Below are 12556 nucleotides of genomic sequence, written 5' to 3'. Positions count from 1 at the left end.
ATGCATTAGAGCTGATTGTCCGGCTAGGTCTTATTTTCGGGAAAACAGGGTATGATTATTAAAGCAAGAGGTTGTTTGCTGAATTGGCAGCAGCAGTTAAGGGATTTGGGTTCCTTATCTGTGCTCTGAAAGATGTATGACCTCGAGCAAGTCACTTAACTTTTCTCAGTTTGTTTCCTCATCTGAAAAAATGAGTGAATAATTCTCACCTTGTCTATCTCATGGAGATTTAGTGCTCAAATCATATAGTCCTTGAGACTATCCTGGCTCATATGTTTAAGTGTGGATTTCAGTATGTATTCCTGTTTGGGGAAAATAGAGGGTCTTTCAATTCAGTTGATTGTACTTTTTCATAATATTAAAAGCCAACCAAAAACTGCAGTGTGGTTATATTTCGGCACAGCTTTGCTTTTTTGAAATCTCCCATAGTGATTAAGTGATATAGCAAAACAACTGAGAAAAAAAGAAGAATGATATTATTGAACCAACAAAGTAGAACATGTTTGTTCAACAATGGGATTAGTTGCTCATGTGTAATTTCAAGATGATACACTTTTCATTTTCTGCTGAATGAGATACCTCAACAACTGCCTCATAAAAATGAAAAGGTTCTGGTTTATGTGAGATTTGCAAAGTCTGAAAATTGTGTGTTTTGAAAAGCGACTGATTATTTAAGTATTTGTCAATATCTTAACATACACAGTTGTTAGATTGTAGACTAATACATTTCTACATATCATTTAAAATATGCTGCCTGATGATCTTTCCCACTGAACAGTTGGATTCTTTAGGAACTGTGTATAATGTATAGTCCACATAATGTTTACCTTGATTCTCACAGTGGATATTTGTAGCATCTTTTTTTTTTTTTAGCAAGTATGCAAAGAATTTTTTTTTTTTTAATTTTATTGGGGAATATTGGGGAACAGCGTGTTTCTCCAGGGCCCATCAGCTCCAAGTCATTCTTCAATCTAGTTGTAGAGGGCACCACTCAGCTCCAAGTCTAGTCACCATTTTCAATCGTTAGTTACAGGTGGTGCAGCCCACCAACCCATGCGGGAATTGAACCAGCAACCTTGTTGTTGAGAGCTCATGCTCTAACCAACTGAGCCATCCGGCCGCCCCTCCAGAAGCTCAGCGGCAGCTCATTCTCTTCAATCTAGTTGTGGAGGGCGCAGCTCACTGGCCCATGTGGGAATCGCACCGGCAACCCTGTTGTTCAGAGCTTGTGCTCTAAACAATGGAGCCATTTGGCCGCCCCATGTAGCATCTTTCTTAGATAAGAAAATTATTCAAGATTAAGTGACTTGTTGCGGGGACAGAGTCTCAGAGAGCAGTTTCCAGGCTTTTGGCCTCACATGGAAAGGTGCTGGTTCGGGTAGTAGATGGCCGTCAGCTGTGACTAGTTGGCCATCAGCTGTTACCGGTTAGCCATTAGCCACTGATACAACTGCCGTGGCTACGTTGGTCGGTTGGTTGGCTGGCAGAGAAGCAGGTGGCGGATTGCGGCTCCTGCTTTCTGTGTCTCTAACCCAGCCGCCAGCGAGAATATAGTGGTATGACTCCCCTACCTATGGCTCCGTGGGTGTTCCTTTTTGGCCTCACCATGTCCTGCGTTCTTATGTGGGGAGCGGGAGCAGAGACCCCACATGACACCCTGCACGACAGATGGATAAATTAACTTGAATATGAACAGAAGTAAAATGAAGGATGACACATGAAGGCTTCATGATGTTTCCCAGGGCTGTGACGTAGAGATGTATTGTGCAGGCAAATGGCAAGGGTTGCAAAGAGTTAATGAGCATCTTTCAACATGTGCATGACTGTTCCTTTCCAGCAAAATAAAGTTATCTCAAATGTGTCTCCTGTGTGTGCCTTGTATCAGGCACTATTCTAGTTTCTTTATGTACATTATCTCACTTGATTCTTGCAGCACTGATGTAGCATCTGTGATGGACTCCCTTTGGAAAACACAGAAAACTGAGGCATAAAGAGGTTCCATTACATGCCAAACATACAGTAAGTAAGTGGAAGAATTGATATTGGAGTCTAGGTCTCTGCTTCCGAAATCCTTTTTTTTTTTTTCCCCACTAAGACACGCTACCTCCTTATTATGGTATTAAACTGTTAAATAATACATTTTTGCCCAAGCAGTATCACTAGTCATGTGGTGAAATCTCACGGATGACTAGGTAAATTGAAACTACTACTTTTTGCAAACTTTGTGGATATGTGTTTGAACCAAGTCAAGTTTACTCAAAGAATGTGTTTGTTTTGCCTCAGTGACTCTTTGCAAAATCAGTTTGTACCAATACAAATGTATTTGGTCTGTTAAGACTATCCCAAATGAATTGTTCATTTTCCTAAACATAAATTTTGTTTGGAAAACACTTGCAAGTGCAGAGACAGCTTCAGTATGAATTATGGCGCTTGGAGTGTTCAAGTAAGATTGATAGTGGCTGGACTCGGGATTAATGTCATATTTTTCTGCAAAAGAGCTTTAGTAAGTTCAGTTATGGCACCATTTGAAGTCAGCTTAGTCAGTTGGGAATTTTAATTAAGTTCTGGGCAGCCACTAAGTATAACATATTCTGAGGCCAAGTTTTTCCAAGTAGCCATAGAAAATTGGGCATGTGTACACTAGCACCATTCGTGGACATAAATCATAGCCAGCAGGAAAGTTTAGACGGTAGAAAGTTGGTTCCAAGTGACGTTTGCAGAAAGTTCAAGCCAACTTAACCATCAGAGGTGCACTTTGGTCTGTACTTCTTTTAAAATAATCTTTGAAATTTTTATTTTGGTTCTGAAAGATTACCCTATCACTTATAATCGTGTCTAGCCCATGAATTCATTGATCAGAGCATCCAGGGAGAGTTCCGAATGCGCAAAGCTTGTGAACGTCACCCAATTTCCTTTTTTTTTTAAAATTAAATTTATTGGGGTGACAATTGTTAGTAAAGTTACATAGGTTTCAGGTGTACAATTCTGTATTACATCATCCATAAATCCCACTGTGTGCTCACCACCATCCAGAGTCAGTTCTCTTTCCATCACCATATACTTGACCCCATTTACCCTCTTCTACCACCCCCTCCCCCCTTACCCTCTGGTAACCACTAAACTATTGTCTGTGTCTGTGAGTTTTTGTTTCTTTATTTGTTTGTCTCATTCTTTTGTTGTTTTCAGTTTTATAACCCACATACCAGTGAAATCATATGCTTCTTGACTTTTTCTGTCTGACTTAACCTAAGACCCGAAACAATATAAACTGCATAGAAGAAAACATAGGTACTAAACTTATGGACCTTGGGTTCAAAGAGGATTTTATGAATTTGACCTCAAAGTCAAGGGAAGTAAAAGCTGAAATAAATGAATGGGACTATATCAAACTGAAAAGCTTCTTCACAGCAAAAGAAACCATCAACAAAATAAAAAGGCCACCAACTGCATGAGAGAAGATTTTTGCAAACAACGCCTCTGATAAGGGGCTAATATCCAACTTTCTCTGATGGGTACAATTATGTACTTCAACTTCAGTTTCTGTTAAGTATATTTCTCTCTACATGAAATCTTTCCCATTTAAATATATTTACCAACCTCTGGGTAGGGTAGACTAGGATAGAGGTGCCGATGAAGCTGTGCACAGAGTGGGTGGGCTGAGACTGCTGCCTCTGTTCCGTGTTTATTTATAGTCCTGTCTATCCTTATGACACTATTGATGAAACTGCTTATTTGGAAAATTGCTGTTCTCAAGTTGAAACTTCAAAATTTTCTTTTGTGAACAAGACTTAAAACTGTGCTTCCTGAGCACTGCATAAAACACACACACACACACACACAAAAACAAAAACAAAAAAAACAGGCTTTAAGTTTCAGGAGACGGTTGTGACAAGTAAGAAGGAAAATCTATGTTTTTCCTTCTTTCCCTCTTCTCTTAGAATCTTTACTTTGGATACTGACAGTGCCATCCTTACAATCATCCAGCCTTCAAAGCTCAGTCATCGTTTCATTTCTGCCTCTTCCTCAAACCCTTATCAGGTGCCAAGCCTTATGTATAAGTTCTGCTTCTAAAATGTTTCTCAACGGCCCTTTCCTTTCTTTTGCCACTGTTATCACTGTCTTTCATCCAAAAATCACAGTGACATCCTACACTCAGCCTTTCTGTCATCCCCAAAAGTGCTATAGCTTTTTCCATTTAAACATCTCTCTGAGTCTCATAGTGTGTTGCCTAAATAATTAGGAGGGTCTCCTAGTTGGTCTGCTTGGCTGTATGCTTGCCTCCATTGCAATGATGTTTCCATCTCTGTCTTCCTTTTCTAGACCATTAGCTACTTAAAAACAATCCTATCTTACTCGATGCAATCTCTTCAGTTCTATTGTAATGCCTGCCATACAGTTGTAGATCACTTACATTTATTCAACAAATCTTAATAAAACACCTACTCTGTGCTAAGCACTGGGACTGTAGAAGTGAATAAAACAGATATAGCTCTGCCCTTATGCCGCCTACGATCTAATGGGAAGAGACAGACCAGGAACAAGTAAGAAACAAACAAAAATTAAATTGTGTTAAAATGGAATGATTCCAAAAAAACTAAGGGAATGAATAGAGAATAACAAAGCGGTTCCAACTTTAGGTAGGGTTCACAGAAGCCTGACAGAAGAAAGTTAGCAATCCAGATAGTGAATGGGCAAAGAGCATAGCAGACAAAGGAAGCAGCATGTGCAAAGGTCCTGAGGTGGAAAGAGCTTGATCTATTTGAGGAACCAAAAGGCTTCAGTGTGGCTGAAGCCTAGTGTTCTGAAGTGTGGTAGGATACCTCGCCTGGGACTAGTCAGATCAGGGCCATATCATGAAATTTTCATGCAAGGGCAAGGGGCTTAAGGATGAAGGGAAGGGCATCAGATAAGCACTTCTAAAGGATCAGTTTTCCTGTATTGGGAGCCAAAGAGGAGGGCAGAAAGACCAGTAGGTGCTGTTGTAGAGATCCAGGTAAGGGTTGTTCTTGCATGAATAAATTGCCTCTTGTGTAGATTGCTGTAATTGCCTTATACCGTATTTCCCTGAAAATAAGACCAGATCTTATATTAATTTTTGCTCCAAAAGATGCATTAGGGCTGATTTTCAGGGGATGTCTTATTTTTTCATGTACAACAACCTACATTTATTCATGTACAACAATCTTCATTTATTCATTTATTCATGTACAAAAATCTACATTTATTTAAATACAGTCATGTCATCTTCTTCTGGAACATCGTCATAACTCTCCAAACCCCGAATTTCAGCTTGAATTTCTTGTGACTCCATTTCCTGTAGAAACATGGGCCCCGATCTCACATGTCCAGCAATAGAGCTCTCCTTAAATGAGCATTTCTTGTCCATGTCGCCTGCTCGTAGTGCACTGGCAATACAGCTGTCAGTGATTTTATCCCAGGAATTCTTCACCCAAGTCACGACCTCTTGCAGGCTAGGCTTCACAAAGTTTCCATGCTGATTTCTCTCCATTCTATTTTCAGTGTAGTCATTGATTTCCATGCGCAAATAGTCCTTGAATGGCTTGTTTATTGCAATATCAAGAGTCTGGCGATAGGCAGTCATTCCTGTGTGAATCATTATTTGATCTATTCTTCTCTCTGCAAGGAAGTTCTTCATGTCTTTAGCATGGTGAGTGCTGGCTGAATCCCAGACTAGCAGACCTCTTTGGCCACCTCGCAAAACAAGTGGCAGCATTAAATCGACCCACTTCCTTATAACTGCTTGTGTGCACCAGGCTTTTTTGGTTTCAAGAACATAAATGCCTGAAACATATTCAACCTTATCTTTCTTGATGATTAGAAGTGGGGCTTTCTTTCCATCCAGACGTATGGCCAAAATACAGGTGACACATGTACTTTCATAACCAGTGGAGGGAATGTAGATGGATGAGGCACCCCTCTGATCAATTGTCGTTTGAGATCCTTGGCTCATAAACACTGCAGTTTCATCCATAACAATCATGTTGGAGAGTTGGTATTTAGAAAAGTCGATGCCATCAACAAAGGACTTGAATGCAAGTGCACATTTAATAACTTCAGTATCTTCCAGTTTGAACAGTGTTGTCGATCTTAGAGGCAGTTCACATGGCTGAAGGAAGCCATCCAGCCAGTGTTGTGATGCTTTGAGTTCTTCTGGTGATATTTCTAACTGAGGTGCCATTGCAAGGGCAAATGCTTGAATATCAGCCCTGAGCACAACCAAAGACTTTGCTCTCCTGTCAGCAGTCCATTCACAGATAATGTCTTCCAGCTCAGGAAATAATGGTTGCCGACCTGATCCACACTTGAGCTTCTTAGCATTTCCCTCATCCACCGGTTGACTGAGGTTATCGGATTCTGCTCACCATTTTCGGACCATTCGGAGATCCAACTTCTCTTTTCAGAAAGCCGTAGGATTCTTGCCCTGGGAGTCCTCCACAATTCCTTTCTTGTACTTGATGGAATAGCTCTTTCTTTTTGTACTCATCTTGTCTAGGGGTCAAAATATTACTCCCTTCAAATATACCATTAAACCAAGTGTTAATTGAAGACTTACGAGACAGGGGTGGCAACAAAAATGATGACAGTTAAGAATGATGGTCCACACGAAAGTGATGAAAAATTGTAGGCACCAAAATTGAATAAAGTTCCTTTATTTCACATGAGTGCATTAAGTACGTCCATTACAACACACAACATATTGAATTAGGAAGATTCATATTAGACACAACCATGTCCATTTGTTATCAAGGGTGCACGTTATTCGTGCTTTGTGTTTGTATTCCTATTGGTCATTCGGCAATAAGTCTCGAGTTCATCTGTTTACATAGGTGTTTACCTCTTGTCCAAAGGTGCCCAGTTGGGTATTTACAAATACTTAATTATAATTTATATTATCATTTATTTTAAGTATTAAAGTCAATAATATTTACTTATGTTTAAATATATATTGATATTATTATTTTATAATTCAGTACATCCATCGTGTTGCAAAGGACGTACTAACTGCATCTGTCTAGCTGACGATCTTAACTGGGGCTTATTTTTGGCGTAGGGTTTATATTGCGAGCATTCTGAAAAAAATCATGCTAGGGCTTATTTTCTGGGTAGGTCTTATTTTGGGGGAAATACGGTATCTCTACTTCATCCTAATTCACTTTCCATTCCAGATTTATTTTTCTAGTGAAGCTTTAATCACACTTATTTATTCTACATTTCTCAATACGTAAAAATTACAGTTAAAACTCCTGGGTATGTGATTTAAGACTTCCTTTGAAACTCGTCCCTTTAGGCTTCTTTTCCATTTCTTTCCTAGATATATTCTGTGCTCAAGCCACCCCCCAGAGGTTCCCCTCACTTTCCCACCTCTATGTATTTAACCAGGTGATTCTGCTTGGAATGTTTTCTTCCTCATTTCTTTCTAAGAAGTGTTTGTGCTTTTTGGGGGAGGCTGGTTCAGGTACTGAAGTTTATATGAAACATTTTCTGATATCAGTAACCCGGAGTAGTATCTCCCTCCTTTGATCTGTATTTACAGCACGTTTTTCTCTTTTTTCTACCTTACTCTGTGTTATCTTAGATTCCTCTATGTCATTCCTTTTTGAATCTAGTAGAACCTTGAACATAGCATGAGCTCAGTTAAGTTTTTATTGAAATCAGTGCAGTATATTGTAGTATCTAACAAAATTGTGTGTGTGCGTGTACGCATGCGTGCGCGTATTTTGTGCCCCAAACTTAATAGTTCCAGCTTAATTTTAAGATTTTTAAAAAATAGGTTCGCTTTAGAGCCTTGTGTTCTTGGATATATAATCAGTTTGAATCTTTGAACATCTGGTTCTCAGATATAACAGTTTCATGTGCACATGTTTGTTCCAGAAAAATCCCCCTACTTCATAAGAATAGTAAGAGCTTGGCACATACTTCTAAATCATAATTTTGTATTAAATATTGAAATTGCAGAAGTTAATGTGACTGAGGGGATAGTAAGAATATAGTAGCTGTAATAAAGAAACAGTGCAAAGGAGGAAATTATGTTGGGGTTGGCATTAGCTCAACCAGATATGCCAGGAAAAAGCTGAGGCAGGATTAGAATCCCAAATGTCAAAAGAAATGAAGGCCATTGATAGTATGAGGTAGGTCGTCCTGTAAGAGAAGCCGATGTTTATTTGTCAGATGGTTGAATGGCTCAGGAGAGACATTCTAATGAGCCATATTTCAGGATCTACAACATGGCTGCTGTTGCGGATGAAGCATTAGCCTTAGCCTTGGACAGATGTAGGACCTTGTGCCCCTCTGAGATAGTTTTCTAGAATTACAGAACTGTCTTCAGTGGGCTTATAGTAAGGTCAGGTATGTAGTCTCTAGATCCAGGCAGAAGCAGATTCAGATCAGGGTATTTCCACATTTTAGGTTGATGGCTATGGGTAACTTTCTCTCTGAGCAGGATTGCCTTGTATGGTAGGGTAGCTATAGGTATAAAACAAAGGCATCTTCCCCAGTGCATAAAAGTGGAGGGAGGACCAGGAAGGGGAAATAAGGTCATATAATTTCCTAATATGTAGCAGTGGTATTTCTGATGGGCAGCCATCAATTTACTAATTACACTTGGTGTAATTACAAATTCTAGTAATTATTATATGTACATAAAAATTTGATTTTCCACACACAATTTTGGTTCCTAAAACCTCTACTTCCCTAGAATGTATGAAATTTGGAAGAGAAGGGAGCATTTCAAGCCAAATCTAGGACCCAAGGAAACAAAAAACAATTGGGCTCCTAAACAAACAAATAGGTAACGGATAGGGTTTTAATAAAAGTGTTCTAGGAGCAAAGGAAGCAAATAGAAAGGGAACGGTTGCAGAGTTAAGGCAGTATTTCAAAAAGTGAAGAATTATGATTCAAAGGTATTCCCCAGCTCCAGGAGTTATTCTTAAAATGCTTCCATGGGGGAAGGAGCTGGGGGTTCACTACTGATTGGTACAAGCTTTTAGAGATGACCCTTTTCTCTTTCATTTTCAATGGCTAAGGCTGGAAATAACCTTTGCAGAGAAACTGGAGAAGGAGTTACTGAGACTAAGTGAATGTCACAGGGCAAGTCAACAAGGGAAACCCAGCACAATGTGGGAGTGAAGGCTGGGCCCCAGGAACACTTGACATGCCCTTTGGGGGAAAGGAAGACAGAGAGCTTGGGAATGACAATTAGAATATCAGAAAATAGAGCGGAAAAATGTCATCTGGCAGAGGTGAAGACTTACAGTATCTGGTGCCAGAGTCCCTTTTTAGGATATATCCCCCATCTCTGTGGCCTAGAAACAGCTTTGCTGCTGAGGCTGGAGTACGAAGTAGGATCAGTGTCACTTGACAGTGAATTTTGTCTCATACGAGGTCTGACAGTTAGTTCACAAACGCATCCTAGAAAAAGTGCCACATACCTCATTGCTAAATATCGCTATAGTCACCTTCGAAGTGCTCCCCTGGGAAAGCTGTGCACTGATGCCAGCGCCTAGTCCACCCTTCAAAGCAATTTTGGAACTCTTTTTCTGGAATGGCCATCAGAGCTGTCATCATATTACCCTTGATGTCCTGAATGTCATCCAAATATCTTCCTTTCAATAGTTCCTTTATCTTTGGGTAAAGAAAGAAGTCATTAGGGACCAGATCAGGTGAGTAGGGAGGGTGTTCCAATACAGTTATTTGTTTACTGGCTACAAACTCCCTCACACACAGTGCTGTGTGAGCTGGTGCATTGTCGTGATGCAAGAGCCATGAATTGTTGACGAAACGTTCAGATCATTTTCATCTAACGTTTTCTTTTTTTTTTTTAATTTATTGTTTAAATTTATTGGGGTGACAATTGTTAGTAAAATTACATAGATTTCAGGTGTACAATTCTGTATTACATCATCTATAAATCCCGTTGTGTGTTCACCACCCAGAGTCATCATGTAACTTTTTCACACAGCCTTTTCAGCACTTCCAAATAGTAAACTTGGTTAATTGTCCAGTTGGTAAAAACTCATAATGAATAACCCCTCTGATATCAAGAAAAGGTTAGCAGCCTCTTTGCAACATGTTCGCAAACTTAATTGTCAGACCTCGTATGTTTGAGAGAGGCAGAGATAAATATTGAAATTCCTGTTTGGGATGTGTTTCTATTAACTAAAAACATTGCTCCAAATAAGAGCTACCGAGGTCACAGTTTCATCATGTGCTCATCAAGGCTGGGATTGTATGAGATACTAAAGGGGACTGATAGTCTCTAGAACACTGAAATTGAGTTTCCAGGCTGATTGTCTAAGAGGCTGAAATGGGATGGTCAAGTTCACTCAGAGAGAAACTGAGAGGGGGCTATAAAATCAGTTGTGGAAAACCAAGAACTTTGCAGGGCAGTCTCTCTGTGGTTTCCGCAGTGAGAACACTGTTTTGTTTGACAAGCATCTCACGTATCTCAGATGGCTGGCTTGAGACTTAGGGAAACAGATCTTTGAGGACGCCTTACTTCAGAGGAGAGGTGCACAGCTTGGGGCGACAGTGTTTTACTGATATTGGACTTGCTAGTTTTTTTCCAGCTGCTAGTAATCCAGCCATGCATCCTTGGAATAAGTGATGAACTTTGTAATGAAGAATGAATAACATGGTTCTGTGCTACTGTTACAGGAAAAGAGTGTCCTTGCCTTCACACAGGCAAGAATTCAAACGTGAGCCGATAGAGAGTTTAAAGTAAAAGTAAGTTTATTTAGCAGAGAGTAAGTAAGAAAACAAAGGCCAGCCCATAGAGAGGTGGTCTCCAATCCCTAGTGGAAGAGAGACCCCCCTTCATCCCCCGGGCTAGGGTTTCTCTGTATTTTCTGCTTCCACAGAAAATTCATTGGTATGGGAGTGGGAGACGGGAAAAGAAGAACAATGAGAAGTTTAACTTTGTAAGTGGCAAGAAGCATACGGGCAGATTTGTCTTTAACTCTTGTCAAGCACAACCTGTATTTTATCTGCCGTGGGCTTAGCTACAGGGAGGGTCCTAATGGAATCTCTAGTCTTCCGAAGAGCTTGCTCTGTGTCATTGATTAACGTCTGCCTGAGTTCTGTGTCTCGGAGCACACAGGCAGCGTGCTTGGACTCCAAACTCCTAGTTCCTTCGTCTGCAAAAATAGTCCTCATGCCTCTTCCCTGTGTTACCGTGGACCGAGATAGCTTTTCCTCCCTCTAAACCCAGCTATTATCAGCAGTGGACCACAGGGAGTCACATAATGATGTCCTCATAGCTTAAACACGAGAGGAAGCAAGTGAGATCAAGGTCTCAGCATGCTATTTGAAGACATGACATAGAAGAGAAGAAAAAGAGGTTGAGGTGGCTGTCGATTTCCCTGGGATGCAGGCCCAGCTCAGTTTACCAGTCCCGGAGGATGGAGGATGGAGGAGTGTGAAGAAAGAGAACCACATCCACGTATGTGACTTTGTAACACAGTGACACAGGTCACTATTAAACCTGGCCTCATCAGTGGCCCAAATCTTGACCCAGTCTGATTAGCGACTCAGTTTTGTGTGGAGAATGTAGAAGCAAGTGGACAGATGTTTTCTTTACTTGGTCTAGGCGAAGACTCAACTTTCACTTTCTGGTGACAGTCGAAGAGTTTCAGAGTCATTTCTTTCTTTCTTCTGCAAAAAGTTGTATTGTTTCAGTTTGGTTCATGGCATGGGAGAGGGCTCCAGGGTGGTTAGAAGGCTGCCTCGTGGTTACAGGGAGAGGCTCAGGCAGAAGCCCAACACCAGGGGACGCAGAGGGACCCCTCAAAGGCCTCTGGGCTCCAAAGGCTTCTAGTCGTGCTTGAGGGTGAGCCTTTCAAAGAGATACTCGCCCAGCCCAGCCTGGGGACCGGCCAGCCTGGGGAGGTTAGTCAGATGGTCACCCATCTTCTTGATGAGTTTCACCTCCTCATCCAGAAAGTGGCTCTCCAAGAAGTCACAGAGATGTGGGATCCGTGCGGGCAGAACCCAGGATGTGCAGATACAAAAGGCCTGTTTCATGTTCTTCTCCAGGGCCATGGTGGCTTCCATGGCTTCCTGAGTTTTACCCCACTCATCTTGGGAAGGCTTCTGCAGATCCTGGAAGAAGACTTGGCCGCCACACTGGTTTTGCATCTTAAAGAGACGTTCAGCGCCCTCACGCTTCTCCTTGGCCAACTCGAGGAAGAAGTGGCTCACGCCCTGTAGAGCCACATTGTCGCGATTGAAATAGAAGCCCAGAGAGAAGTAGGTGTAGGAGGCCCCGCAGATGCAGGCTGATGGTGGCCTCCACCTCGGTAGGATAATTCTGACGAACTTGAGAGCTCATGGCTGCTCAGCAATAAGTAGTTAAGCTAAAAAACTGGTGTTGGCTGGTCTCGGAGACTGAGGATGGCTGAGATGGTTCTGAAGGTTGTGACTGGAAAAGAGGTCGGAGGGTGGTCGGAGGCTGGAAGAAGGGGCATCCCTGGGTCTGTTCCGTCCAAACACAGTTGAAGCAAGAGACAGATCCCGGGAACCATTGAGGACACTGCCTAAG

The 12556-nt window shown here is 41.3% G+C and overlaps 1 pseudogene; it reads right to left on the bottom strand.

Moving 5' to 3' along the window:
- Positions 1–11829: 11829 nt before the first annotated feature.
- On the bottom strand, positions 11830–12346 carry LOC109456653 (ferritin light chain-like; annotated as a pseudogene).
- Between the last annotated feature and the right edge of the window lie 210 nt (positions 12347–12556).

The sequence above is a fragment of the Rhinolophus sinicus genome, chromosome 18 (assembly GCF_057876585.1).
Source record: "Rhinolophus sinicus isolate RSI-liver-muscle chromosome 18, RSI-T2T, whole genome shotgun sequence".
Classification (NCBI taxonomy): domain Eukaryota; kingdom Metazoa; phylum Chordata; class Mammalia; order Chiroptera; family Rhinolophidae; genus Rhinolophus; species Rhinolophus sinicus.
This window is presented reverse-complemented; position numbering and strand designations above follow the sequence as displayed.